Source organism: Dermacentor andersoni, chromosome 1 (assembly GCF_023375885.2).
Source record: "Dermacentor andersoni chromosome 1, qqDerAnde1_hic_scaffold, whole genome shotgun sequence".
Taxonomy (NCBI): Eukaryota; Metazoa; Arthropoda; class Arachnida; order Ixodida; family Ixodidae; genus Dermacentor; species Dermacentor andersoni.
The window spans coordinates 37,090,461-37,105,511 of NC_092814.1; the positions used below are offsets into that span (position 1 = coordinate 37,090,461).

The following is a 15,051-nucleotide window of genomic DNA, read 5'->3' on the forward strand; positions in this document are numbered from 1 at the left end:
GTTTTGCTGCAACTCAATCTTTGCTGTCTTGATTTACTTTGTTTTTATGCTTAGTTGTGTATGTTAAGAAGTTGCGCTATCCTGTTTTATTCATGGTTGCGTCCTCCCTATGTAATGCCCGTCTGGCTCTTGGGGTACTTGAATAAATAAATGAATTGAAATCACTTAAAATAAGAAGTTGTAGACAACCAAAAGAAACATCGAACAAGCAGGTTTTCAGCGAGATACAATTAGCGTGCTTAATTTTGGCACGCGCAAGAGACAGTCCACTAAGTTTTGAAAATACCGCGTGACAACGTAACCACCGGCACAAGAAATATTTCCTGGCGGTTTCTCAACTGTGAACAATATTTACTTCGGTTTGTTTATGCAGAATAATCCGTCTTATTGTAATAATCCAGCCAAGCTAGCTGGGACACCATGCATATGCGGCCATCACCAAGTGCAAGATAGCGGAGCCGTTATAATGCAGCGATTCCTTCAGCTCGATTCTGTGACGCTCTAATCATCCACCGTTCACGGCCGGCTGATCCCGTTGATAACGCCGGCGAAGCGCCGCTCTGAGCACTGACTAAGCGCGAAAACCAAGGACATCGGCGTAGAATCGTTACAATATCCCGGCCCTGGAGACATTTACAAGTCACGTTCAAGGTATGCGAACTTTATTTCCTTTTTTGAAGAAACGTCTCTCGCCCAAGTATCTAACAACCAGCGCAAATTAACACTCTGTTGACGTACATTTTTTTCCGGTCTTATAAAGCCGCGAAAGCGCTGCTGCGTTTCTTGAGGTCCGCCAGCTTATTCGACGGCCTGTGACAGACTCCGACGGATGTTTGTGTGTGTGCCTGCGAGCATACTATGACGTGTTCTCCTCTTTCTCATCTTTCACTTCCCTTTCCCCCTTACCCAGTGCAAGAGTTCAGCCTGGCTAGGCCCCTAACCTGTCTTTTATCGCTCCTCTCTCTTTGGTTAACAGCTTCACAGCTCACTCTCACATATTTCTTTCACATCGCACACTCATTCACATTTTCATATCGCTCTTCCTCTTTTCCTCTCTCTCCAACTCGCGGGGCCTCTCTTAAGGAGCTTGCACGATCGAGGTCCCCCTTTTACTCAATGTATAACACCACTAAAAACACAATAAATGCAGTTTCTCTGTTTCAAAGTTTGCTGACAACAACTCAACAAGCTTTATGCCCGCGTGCAGAGGACAGTTAGTCTTCGTGCGTTGTCGTTCGTGCGTATGGTAATTCATTGTTCGTGCAAAACAGCGGGTGCATCCGAAAAGAAATCTCGATCTCAGCAGTATGGCACATCAACTTCTCTGACTTACGTTTTCACTGACGTTTTCACCTTAGGACCTCAAGGATTATTTACGCGGTAGTGTAGCATTTGCAATTGTACACGCCACTAAACCATCGACCTGGCAGCGGGCGCGCGCAGCTCGACCCACGCGTGTGCGCTGTACACACACTCGCGGCGTCATCGCGTACGCTGACCATTTTGGATACTCTCTGCTAAAACTGTGTATTGTGTCCAAGGCTCAAAGCACTCATGTGCATTGCACACCATATAGCCAGTTTCCGAGTGCACTAAAGCACTATGGCGGGAGAGAGAAAGAGAGGGACTGGCCTCTTGCGTCACCAACCCTCTCCAAGGTGTGGTTCACGCCGTGTACACGTGCGGTCTTTAACCCACAAGTCAAACTAGCAATGTTCTATGCACCCCTCCACCATCCTCGGAACATATCCGCCTGTGACACGGCGCCCAAGCGTTATACAAACGGCGCCCACAGTACTGTCTGCTTATGGCATTCCAAAAGCAGACCGAAAGCGTTTCAGAACGGCTGTGTAACGTGGCGGGAGGCTCCGTCGCGCATAAACATCTGCCTTGCGCAACAATCGTGCTCTTCTCTCTCTCTCTCCCTCCATTTTTCCTTTCGCGCTCGTAACTTTCGCGCTGCCCGACGAATGGCAGCCTTTACAGACGAGCGCTACAGAAATCTGTTGGCGCCACTTTTTCCGATTTCTATCTGCGGTGGCCGCGCATTGCGGGGCCAACGTCATAAACAGCGTCGTATAAGGGGGCCATTAGGTGCCGCACAGGCCTGGTTTAGCGCGCGCTCGGCGCGCAAACACGGGGACTACTCGATAACGTCACCCCGAGGACGCGGCGAGCGCTGGGAGCGCGGGACGGCGACAGGCCAGCGTCGTTACGCTGCGGCGTCAAACATGGTCGCCAAGTGCGTGCTCGCGGAGAAGCAAAAGTGCGTCGTCCTCTCCCTCGTGAGCGCGCCATCAAATCAGACGGGATTCGGCTTGCAAGGTCGAGGCTGCGCTCCCTTCCTGTACGCAAGATTGCGGTGTTTCCGCAAGAATGCTTAGCTTTGCTTGTGAATGAAATCATGTGGTTTTACGTGCCGAAACCGCGATCTGATTACGAGGCACGCCGTAGTGGAGGACTCCGGAATAATTTTGGCCACCTGGGGTTATTTAGCGTGCACCGAAATCCAAGTACCACGGGTGCTTTCGCATTTCGCCCCCCATCGAAATGCGGCCGCCGTCAGCGGGATTTGATCACGCGATCTCGTGCTTAGCAGTCCAACACCATAGCTACTAAGCAGCCACGGCGGGTAGCTTTACTTGTGACACACGACAAGCTCCCAATTCAGCCTTTCTTAAGCATATCCATGATTTCTTTTTCGCTTTCATTCAATCGGTCATTTTGAGTAACGAGTAAATGTACGCATGTTCGGCCGCATCCTCTTACCTACGTTATTGTATACATGGTTGCCATAAGGAAGTTATTGTCAAATTCTTATTAGCTTTATATAGTGTATTTATGGATACAATGTATTAAAATAAACGAGAATCGATGAATAATCAGTGAGCTAATACAGGTAACCCCGATACCGAAGAATATGCGCTCATAACACTATTTAGGAAGACTGAAGGCCACGGCAAAAGCCGACGCCAGAATGTTGGCCAACAGCCTGCTGTCAAATACATGGACGCGGCAGAATACGAGCGACACAGGACATCAGCTATCAGCGTCATAGACCAGGTGATGGATACCGTCGTCACGGCATCCATAAGAACATCCAGGTCGGTAGAAGAGGCTGCCATTGCCCTCGCCGCCATCCAGAGCGACCCAAACGAAGTCAAGGACTCCCAAGCGGCATGCTGTGCATACAGATGCGTAACACAGACGGCGCGCCGACTGCTGACGACACATCGAGACAAACTGCACCGGGACAAGGTAGTATGGACCCCCCACCATGACTCTGTGCCCGGCAATCAGCGAGCCCATGCTGTAGCTCGAGCGACTACCCTCTGAACAATGACAAATGGCATACAGGCGCCGGGAACAGATACCTGCCATACTCTTACACAATACGCAGAAATAACACAATGCTGTCGACTAGAAAGAAGTCTTCCCCCAACCCATAATATGTTAACCGGACAAGAGGCTGTCGTCTGGCGGCGACTACAGACAAACATGTACAGATACCAAAGTGTACTACACCAGTGGTACGCCACACAACTCAATAATACGTGCCATTTTGCGAAGAATGTGCTAATTTATGCCATACTACCTGGCCATGATCGAAAAATACGGATGTTGCCACCATCCCAGCCAGTCCTAATGGGAAGCCGCGCTGCTCAGCTCCACCCTGGACGACTGCAGCCATAGCTGGTGAGCCTCTCGGCAGCCACGGCCACGGGAGCCCTAGACTGAGAACTCCTCCTGTTGGAGCAAGACGCCGTCCAATTGCTTTGGGTGAAATTGTCACTACTGCTACTATCATATGGGTCAGAGAAAGTGAGGCAAAAACTATAAATTATTTATTATGCTTGCATGAGAGAATTCTTTGGAAAACAGAAAGCCTTTCTTTTTTGTCCAGTTTCGATGAAGTAGAATAAAAATTGAGGCTCATTTGACCTCAGAACTGTATCTACACGAGCATCAGATATTTCCACAGCAACCGCAACATCACAATCTGATTGGTCGAGAAATGCATGTTCGTCCAGCTGTCCGACAGCAGTTAATTGCCCTACAGTGTTTACTCGTACGAACCAAGAGCAGAGGAGCCTCGTCACGACTAGGCGCTGTAACAGCGCAATACAGACACACGCAAAAAGATCAAGAGGACGCTGGTCAGTATATAAAGAAACGCTGCAGAAAATTTGAAAGTGGGAAGACCATTTTCTTCAGAGAAATGCAGCTACCTAAGAGCAATTTGAGCTGAGCAAACAAAAATTAATTATATTTTGGGATTTCGCGTGTGAAAACCACGATCTGATTACGAGGCACGCCGATATGGGGGACTCTTGTTCAATTTTGAATAGTTTGAATAGTTCTTTTCTTTTTTGAGTGTGTGTATGTGTATGACAAATAATTTTTTTCGTTCCCCTCTTCATTCCACCTTAGACATGGTGACACGTGTATCTCGTTCAACTATTTATAGGTATACGACCTTTCAGAATAAAACCAGCTGCGAGTCAACGCGTGTGTCGTGTGCTTTCTACCGGGTCCCCGTGTTTCTTCGCGCAGTAATAACATGAATTCGTACCAACTCTCTAATTTAACATTAATTTTGACTCCCTGGGGTTCTTTAACGTGCGCCCAATGTACGGTGCACGGGCGTCTTCGCATTTCGCCCCCTTCGTAATGCCGCCGCAGAGGCTGGGAAGTGATCCCGCAACTTCGTGTTCAGCAGCGCAGCGCCGTAGCCACCACGGTGAGTGAGCATAGTCGCGTCCATTAGGTGATAGAGAGCAGGGGCGGTCACTTTTTTCTCGAGAAAAATTACGTGATAGGTGACAGCTAGGTATCAGGACGACCTCTGCCCACATGTTCTCATGGGTGCACAGCTCACCTGCACGTGGCCACTGATACAATCGAGTCATCGTAGCGAACGAGGTCCCTCGAACCTCGCAGCTCGTGGTTTATATGTCGTCCTCAATCACCCCCCCCCCCCTCCCACGTCTCTCTCTCTCTCTCGTCGTGGAGTCACGGTGTAAGCGCCGAGAGTTGTGTTTATGCTATACTGTGGACCAGAGACAGCAACAGTGAAGCACCGGGTACAGCGCGGGGTCGTGTCGCTTAAACAGACAGTTCAGAGGCAGCCATCGGGCTTCGTGTGTCACATAACTAACCAACTGAGATTCCGACCAGGCATCACTAAGGCGCTACCACAGTGGCCGGCCATGGGTGTCTAAGTGGCGATCAAATATGTCCAAGGGAGAAGAATGCGCGTGTGAGATTTGCTTTGCACTGTAGCGGCAGCGTCGTGATCACAGTCGTGCTACGAGGTCAGCAGGCCCAATGCTATCAGAAGTGCCAACGCCAGCCGGAGCGGTGCACGCGCAAGGCCGGGCACGGTGGCCTCGCGGGCTTCTGTCGTGGCGTCCTTGCGCTCCACAACATCAGGCGACTGAGTGGGACTGAATGGTTTCTGGCGCTTTAACAAACTCTTAATGAAAATGCCCCCACGCAGAAGCGTTGTCATGATTTGGAGACGATATGCTCGACTTAGTGTGCCCGAGTGAGTACTGCTTTCAGGCTGACATCAATGGTAACAACCGTTAACATCAACAAGTGCGTAGGGTCATGTCTTCATTTTTCTCTCCATACCATTCGTTTCGTTCAGGAATTATTCAGGCGAGTCGCTCGGATCAGGCTTAGCTAGCAAATTCGCTTTGGCCGGTCCGAACACGCAGACGGACGTCGTCTGCAACTCTCGTCTGTGTGTCCCTCGTCCGCAGCAAACGTGGTCCTGGATCCAGAGGCCGCTGAATGTGATGTTTGCCCCTCGATGCGCAGGGCGTGCCCAGTCCAGGCAGCGCGGCGGGCGCAGCTCGAAGCGAGCACCACAAGAGGCCATCAACGCTCGCGCGCCGTTGACGTCACCAGCTTGGCCCTGCAGGAGCCTCGCGTGCCTCCCGCACAAAGCTGTAAGTCGCCCCTGGTGGTACAGATCTTGCTTTCGCCCGTTGCCAGTGCTACGACAAACGATAAACGCGCGAGCGAAGCAAAAAAGAACAACGCACGAGGAAAAAAAGAAAGCCTATAGAGAAAAGAAATAGAAGGGCGTCATGGAAAGACGACTCGTGCGCTCCACTTACGCTGAGCGAAGTCGCCCATTTTTGTTATTCAAAAGTATTCCGTATTTGGCCATTGTTCTAGTTTCTCCTTTCGTTTCGTTCTTTTTTTACGAAAACGCTCAGTTCTTGCCGCTTCCTAGATAACACGCTCGCGTCTTGCTCACCATGCAGAGTCGCGTTACGGTGCGGCGAGCTCTTGCAAAATAATTTTACAGGTGTCACTTTTTAAACAGCAGGCGGCTTCATTTTTTGTATTGTGTGTCCTTTTATTTCTGCCTTGCTGTTTCACCTTCCTGTACCCCGAGTCGCAACTGCGTGCCGGAAGATAAACAGTGCCTAGACATAGGCAAACAGCGTAGAGGTGCGAGTGCTCGCACGGAGAACAAGGGGAAGGGTTAAGTTGGCAGCGTTTTAGAGAAACGACAATGGAGCCAGATCTGTTCCTAAACACCGCTCCGTCTCTGCGTGTTTGCATTCCCGCATCATGGTCCTACATTTTTACTGAAAACGTCCTGGGCTTTGCTTGCAAAGTGATTTGTTTTCCCAGAAGATTTTTGGGCGGATTCGGGGAAGGCAATGCGCACGAGATCTATCTTATACATTGCCCCAAGTGTTTCGCCCTCTTTTGAACACAGGACAATCACGCCGGAAGAAAACTGAGAGGTAACTATGGCTGATGTTTGTCAATATTCTCTGTCACAAAAGGTCTCCTCTAACGTAGAAGACTACGACACCCGTCCTAAAAGAAATGTTTTCTTTCTGCCAATTTACGACCTGTGTAGATCGCGTGCTCCCTGAGGCCCGAAACGTTATCGGACGAGCTCGCTCATCTGATTCCTTCCATTAGCTTTGCAATCGCGATGAATTCGGCTGTGTAAACGTATACTGTGAAAACGGGTCAGAGTTACAGAAAGGGTACCAGAGGAAGTGAAGTGCAGCCGAGAACGAAAATGAGGACATTTGCAGGCATAACTTTGAATCATCTATTAAGTCGCAATTACAAGTCGCTGGGACAGGCCTTCGTCCTGCAAAGGACATAAGTACAAGGGCGAATCAAGAAGTCTTTGCCTCCATTTTTTAAATCTAAATTACGGCTCTAAATGCGAAGTCAACATATCCATTCCCAACGGTGGACTTTTCTTGGACCATGCCTGCCTTATCTACCGGTAGCTCCGCGGCACGGCGCTGCTGTCAGTTAAAGATGGCGCTCGTGCTTCACACGTTCACAGCGTGCGAGCATTATCACACCTCTAGAAAATGTATTTATCTTGGCGATAAAGCTACTGAAGGCACACTAACGCATGTTTCACCGGCTTTCTCAACGAAGAACATCTCCATTATTTTTCGTGCTAATTATCCTCGTGTTTAAACAAAACCATTCTTTTGTCGAACATTGGGAAACAATTGAAGACCTACAGGGTGTAGCTAAAAGCGAACCATGATTCGTGCTTAAATTATTTTAATGCTCTCTTACACGCATATTTAAACAACACCCTGTCTTCCCTGTGTGCACCCTCCCGCAGATGGAGCGAATCTGGTATACGACGCCACTTGCACGCTGAACAAATTGTTTGATATGCTTAGTGGTTCAAGCTTTATTTGTCGGGTCATAAAGCTTCTTGTCAAGTTTTTCAGGAGCCTGCAAATAAAGATTGCACCATTAAAAAATTTGTTGAATTTGCAAGTTTTGTTATGGGATTTTACGCGCCAAAACCTGGATTTGATTATGAGACACGCCGTAGTGGGGGGCTCCGGATTGATTTTGACCACCTGGGGTTCTTTAACGTGCGCCTAAATCTAAGTATACGAGCGTTTTTGCATTTCGCCCTCATAGAAATGTGGGCGGCGCGGCCTGGATTCGATCCCGAGACCTTGTGCTTAGCAGCGCAACACCATTGGCATTAAGCCACCACGGCGGGGTCATCGTAGTTTATTGTGCAGTGTGTGTCAGCATCTTCAAGTAATGGAACTGAAGTGGTATAATTGCTCCATTTACGACGTCCTTTATTTTTTAGATCTGCATAGCTTAAAACAAATGAAACACACGGTAAAATAATGACTACTTTAGCAATAACGTGAATTTGCACCTGCACTTGATAGTGCGTAATGATGTAATGGGATTTAATCATTACTTGAATATATCCGGACCGTAGGACGAGAGCAGGGAAGGCGGCGCTTTCCCCGCGCGTTCTTCACTGTTTCTTCTTCCGTTGTAGTGCTAGTTGTTCAAGTACGAAAAAACCTGCATCAACCAGCCCAAACGAATCTTTTACTGGGGAAGACTGTACCATGAGCGCATCCCGGTGCGACATTTCAATCTGTGTCGGAAAAGAACGCTTCTAGGTTACTGTTTTGTTCTCTAATCGCTGGGCTGCTGTGAAGAGATTTAGGTAGAAAATGACTCAACTGCTGTAATTTCTCTTTCGTCTATAGCAAATAAATAAATAAATAAATAAATAAATAAATGGGTAATAAAGAGAGGCATCAGTAAAGAAAAGAGGGTGACGAAAACAGGCCCTGCTTTCGTAAGAGTAGACACGACACTGTTGCGAGCATGACAATGACAGGCACTATCAGACATCTGTTCATCTGCCGTGGTAGCGTAGTGACGTTAGTGTTGCGCCGCTAATCCAGAGGGCGCGGGATCTGATCCCGGCGGTGGCGGCTGCGCTTAGATGGGGGAGAAATGCAAAAACGCCCGCGTAGCGCGCATTGGGTGCACGTTAAAGAACACCATGTGATCAGAATTGATCAGGATTCCCTCACTACGGCGTGCCTCACAATCATATTGCGGCTTTGGCACGTAAAACAACAAAACGTAATTTTTTCAGACATGTCAGACAACAGCGTTGGGCGGAGTATATGGCAGCAAGCAAACACGCAGTACCTTCTGTTTCGAGCAACTACGATCTATGTAGTACGCGCCTAGCGTATTGGAACAGGTGCGCAGAGGAAAAAAAATGAAGAAAAAGAAAACACTTGTACGTCCCCTTGTTTGTGATACACGTGGTTTACTGCTTCCCAACAAGGCAGTCACGCCGGCCGGGGAAACGAAACGGTCACTCCGGGCGCCTTGGTGACAAACATGACGAACTGTCCCGGCTGGCGCGGAGAGTGCTTCGACAAATGCGTTCTCTGCCATTTAGAGCTCCGCATAGTATGCATGGACATCGAAGCTCTCAAAATGCGTTTCTCAGCTTCAGCAGAGCGACAGCCGAAGTTCGCCCATCGTGGTTGGGGAAAGTTAGATGCCTGTAGAAACATGCTTACCAAATTATTTCGCATATTGTCCGTTCTTCGGAGCCTCCCCATTGGGATTCAGCCACATAAACGTTTTCATGGCCGCTTACGACCACGTGAGTGACAGAAAAATAATCCTATGTGAATGTCCTGAATTAATAATTGGATGCTTCTCAAAACTCCTGATTGTATTCTAAATAACTTTAGTACCCGCAACCTTCGTTCTTCTTTCGTGCGCTATACATTTTCTTGCCTAAAATCGGTCTTTATTACTCCGTTTCAGTATTATTTTGTCCAACGTCCACTTTTCCTTGTGCAGCTCGCTCTCCTTTAAGCTATATCACTGTAAACGAAAATAAACCCACCTGGGAGTTTTTAACAGGTGATGTGCCCTAAAACCTCCCCTCCTCAAATATTTACTCCGATGTATGGGAGCAAAACAGCGCCATTCCCTCGTTTCATTCCGCTGGCTAGCTGCGGGAGTATTAGGGCGTCATGACGCGATTTTACTCCGCTTAAAAATCTTGTTCTCCCGTGAAACTCCGACAGGGAGTTTTAAAAAACTCCCCTCCGCCGAAAGAGGTTGGTCACGTGGCGCTTCCCATGAGGCTGTGCGCCTCGTCAGCGACCGGGCGCATTCGGCGGAGTCGGCAGTGCTCATGGCTGACGGTTTGTTTGTATTTGTGAAGTGTCATTCCGTGACAGCGTTTCGTCAATTCGTTTTCCGTATTTACTTCCAGAAAGTGTTATAGGCATGCCTGAAGCTCGCTGTTTCTCAGCTTCAAGTACGTTAGCTCTGATCACTTTGCTAACAACGATGAATGCAAGAGCAACGTTTTCAAGTGCGGAAAAAGGCTTAGGTATACCTCGAAGCTGCTCACCGGCTCGTGACGTCGGCTCAGGTTCTGACTGTGTTTTCGTGCTGCGTGACCCTGGTTTGTGTTCTTCACTACGTGAAATACGTCTTTCATGTCCTTTTGGGTACATGCTGACAACGTCCGGTGTAATGTGTGAAAGGACCGCGTAGCAATGGCAACAGCAGCCACTGTTCGAGCGACGACGTCCGTGCTAGTCGCACATGAATGGTGTACCCCAAGTTCGTTGCGGTGCTGTGTTGCCAGTGAGAAAGATTGGAGTGCAAGCAACTGTTTTTATCTATCTGCGAACGGATATTCTCAACCGAAGAAAAACGGTAGAACATAAGTATGCGTACTGAAAATAAAGCTTCTTATTGAGCGATGTGCATCGTATTGTTATCGCGCATATAGGTTATGGTCACGTCGTTGCTTCCGATATTGCATTAACATTACGCTCTATCCGTGACACTGATTTAGACGCATGCCTGCTGGCTCCGAGTTTAAGGATTCACTCGACAGATCAGCTATGTAGCTCCTTTTCACAACCGAGAGATATTGCTTGGACGCGGAGCAAGTAGTGCGGTGTATAAAATGTATGACTGCGCATTTTTCGGTGTTACGTTGGCTGCTGCGGGTCATGCTCACACGGAATAATTTGTTGCTACGCTACCACTATATCGCAAAAACTTAAGTTTGCTATGAAGCAGACGCACTTACATTTTTCTTGCCTACTGTAACTAACGCACTACTTTTTGGCCGCGAACGCCGGCAGTGTGCGAAGTCGCTCCAGCACTCATAGAATGGCATGCTAATTGTGAAAATTTGCGCCATTAACTTTTTTCTCTCACTATTCTGAATTAACAGTTTTGTGTTGATTAAGGTATTCTGTTAATATCAGAGAGGCACATTTCGTATGAACGAGCATGTGAGTCGTAATTATGAAAACAGCAAAGCTGCTCCCTAGGCGGTTTCGAGGCACACAGTATCGTGGCTACATATACTGCCACCGTTGCTTCTTGAGTATCGCGTGTACGTGGGATGTCTTTCAAATTTCTGCATTGGGCGTTTCTGAAATGTTTATGTGTGTCATGATATATGTGCTTTCATTGACTTGTTTCGTCGAATTTGACGCGGTCTCGTGTGCATATTTCGAAATTTGACCAGCAGCATCTGTATGTAAAGATGTTCGCGCAAACTCACGTGATGCCTCTTTTTATACTCCCGTTGCACCTCGAAAAAACTCCGTCCATTGCAAAGCAAAAAAGAAAGAAAAGATAGAAAAAGTAACTCCCATAATTCCACGCAAAAATTCCGCTCGCACGGAGTAAGAATTCTACTCCGATCATACGGAGCATAATAAACTCCGAACCGGGGGGTCGCTAGAGGACAAGCGTTATACTCCCACCTCGGAGTTATTTCCGTTTACAGTCTAGTGCCTCCCTTCCCCATCCCTCGCTCACACTAACCGCCGGCTTGTTGGCCAGTCACCCGGAGCTGTAAGCGCCACGTTCGGAGGAACAAGAAAGAAAGACTCGTCACGTAGTCAGAGAGAGGCGCAATCCCGCCCGTCGACTTTCGGAGAATATCATTGGAGCGTTCTCGGCCATGCTAGGGACATCAATCTTTCTTTTTTTCTTCTAAGTTTTAGCGAGCGTTTTGCTAACAACACCGTGAAGCCCACTCCAGCGTCGCCGGCGCACTATACTTTGCTCGTTGACCTGTGCCAGCTCCTATCGGGACGGCGGACATGACGGGGCCTCCGCTAAAAGCATCCCCGTCGCAACCCTTGCCAGTCTCGTCGGGCGCACCATGATGCACGTTGACAGCGACAAGGTTCGGTCACTGCAGGCAGAACGGGTGCTGGACCGGCGTCACCTCCGCCCATCAAAGTACCTTATCGACCTTCCAGAGAATGGTAGACGACAGCAGAAGTTGAGGCCGCTGAAATGAGCTGCTCTTTAAAGCTTTACAAAAGATCACGAAGGCAACAACCTAGACGTCTGGCGAAGTAAGTGATACGTAACGTGGAAAGTACTGTGGGCTCAAAATAGATGCGGTGTGCCACTATACTGTCAAGTTTTGTGTTTGCGTGTGTGCCAGATATGTCCAACTCACCCTCCAGTTGTTCCGTAACCTTTATACCAACGTTATGACGCGACGCCGAATCACATGTACTCAGCGCCAAGCTTCCTATCGACAAAGTGTAATGTGCAAAACAAAACAGAAAGTGGTTAAAATCTAATGAATAACTTAGGTTATGTAAGCCTGAGCGTTATGATGTAAAAATATTTCCAGCATCGCATCACATTCTAGACTGAATTACAAGTAAGCTCATTGTCCTCCTTCTGTGAATGGTTAGCCAAAAACCTGCGCCTCATTACTTACCGCCCGCCTTTCCTCAGTTCCCGGGTTTCCTTGACTTAAAAATTATGGGGTTTTACGTGCCCAAACCACTTTATGATTATGAGGCACGCCGTAGTGGAGGACTCCGGAAATTTCGACCACCTGGGGTTCTTTAACGTGCACCTAAATCTAAGTACCCGGGGTTTTCGCATTTCGCCTCCATCGAAATGCGGTCACCGTGCCCGGGATTTGATCCCGCGACCTCGTGCTCAGCAGCCCAACACCATAGTTTTCCTTGACTTCTGGGTAAATAAAATCCTAAAGCAGCACCTGTGACCCCGCAACGATTAATATCGTTTTCCATTCTTTTCGTCCTTCATCGTTGACTCGCGCACGCCGCCGCGACACCGCGTCCCGGCGCGGCGGATGACGAGAGCAACAACGGAAAGTGAGTCGCCACAAAATACGGCCCCTGGGATATGAGAGTTGCCGTAGCGGAGGGCCCCGGTCCTGTTTTGTCCATCTGGGGTCACGTTTTGTAATCGCCCGTTTTATTTCTCATTCTTAATTTCTTACAATCCTGCTGCCCCGAGTTGCCCCCTCCGCCTCGCCATAACGGACGGCGCCCGAGTCAATGCGGAAAGACGGAAAGAACGAATGGAGAACGGAAATGGATCGTTACAAAATACTGCTCTTGGGTTGTTCTCACCTGCACCAAAATCTGAGGACGGGCGAGTTTTTTTTTTTTTTTTTTTTTGCCTTTCCTATCCCATCGGAATGCGGTAGCCGCTGCCTCAAATCGAAACCCCGACCTTGTGTGCGGCGGTATAACGCCATAAACGCAGGGCCACCGCAGCGGTTGTCTATCGGGTTTCGTATGTTTTTTTTTATATAACGGCCACGCTTGTTGCCCTCGGATACGACAAGAAGAAATTGCGCTGCCGCGTGATTTTGTTTGAATCCCGACCAAATACTTTCGTCGCCACTGGCCATTGATTTCGCAAGCGTGCAAATTCAGTTTGAAATGGCGTTCCGGAAATTCTGTTCCATAAGGCATCATAGTACTGTCGTGGTCGAGACGCGCAATACGTAGGTAGGCCGGTCAATAACATGGAGAATGGGAACAACAACACGCGCATCCACTTTACGAGCAATACTGGAAGGCACCCGCCGTTGAAAGAAAACGCGTAAGTGTGGTCGCGACTCAGCGCGGCCGTGGCGTGCACGGTATACAACGCATGCCTAACTGAACGACACTTTGTGGCCTCCACAGTTTATAATAACAATAATAAGTTTTCATTAAACGCAATGTTAGCGTCTCGCTGACCTTAATTTCCTTCGAGAAGTCTCTCAACGAAGTCAATCGGGTATATTCTGTAAGAAAGCTTCTGACGAGTAAAAAATGCACAGCGGGCAGTGATTTCAGGCCCGCGCATATGATACAAAGCCGGTAAGCTCCTCGAGAAATCATCGACCAGCGGAAATTATTGGGCGTTCTAAAGCAGCAAAGCAAGCGCCGGGCACTCAGCAGGCTTTTTCGTTGGCGAGCGAACGCGCGCTAACCACGCGCGCTGTGGGGCACACAAGAGCAACGTGGCTTCGCGCGCGGCGTGACAGCCCGCAGCAACGACCCCCCGAGCGCGGCTCCGGAGCCTGATTTAGTGGCGGTCTTTCCTCGCTGGGCGCCGCACCGCGGACGCGAGCGCACACGCGAGGGGACAACGCGGGCTTGAGCCGCGGCCGCAGATCCGGCGAGCTTCGCGAATCCGGACCGAGCAGCGGGGCCGCCGTCTTCTGTCAAAACGGATGTTTCCGCCTGCGCGATCGAACAAGTGGCCCCGGTCTTGGCGGCGAAGGGCTTTGCGCCGACCGTGAGTGCTGGTGGCGATGTGTCGCGGCAAGCCGCCTACGCTCGGCGATATTAAAGGAAAAGGCAAGGCTGGATGGCGTGCCAGCAGCCACTCGGCAATGCGCGAGTAAGCAGCTCGTTTGCCGGAGGCGGGTCGGCAGTACAACGCGGGGAAGCAGGCGCGGCCTCGAAACGCCCATCTGGTACCCATCCGGGCAGGCAGGGGCCGTCTGCAATGAAATCTTGCCCTCCGGGGCCCAGTGGACCTATTAGCTAGCGTACTCATAAAAACTGGCGGCGGCAGGAATAGAGAATTGCGCAAACATTACGTTTCTTTTTTTCGTTTCTTCGCGTTTCGGTATAGTGCTTTTACCCCCGCTATTAGTTGAAACATTGCTCAAGAGACGGACCAGAGAGAGACACAGAGAGAATAAACTTTATCTTTAAAAGAGCCTCCGGAGAGGATGAGACGGCTGCAGCGCTTTCGGAAGGTGTCATCGCATGCGAATGACAACCGCAAATGCGCTGTGACCCGGTGTCGCCCGCGCCGCTCTCGCGCTCCGCAGGCAGCTCTCGCAGCATCTTGATCATAATAATAATTTTAAAAAAACATGGCGGCCGCCTACAGGTACTGGAAATTTCGGTCTATATCTGA

The 15,051-nt window shown here is 49.2% G+C and overlaps 1 protein-coding gene across 2 annotated transcripts in view; it reads left to right on the forward strand.

Annotated features, from left to right (window-relative positions):
* Positions 1-15,051, forward strand: part of LOC126545287 (U-scoloptoxin(11)-Sm5a-like) — a 211,381-nt gene that overhangs the window by 39,439 nt on the left and 156,891 nt on the right. For both annotated transcript variants that reach the window (XM_050193084.3, XM_050193087.3), the window contains exon 2: positions 5,827-5,957. The gene's annotated coding sequence lies outside the window, so the exon portion shown is untranslated. The remainder of the gene's footprint in view (positions 1-5,826; positions 5,958-15,051) is intronic.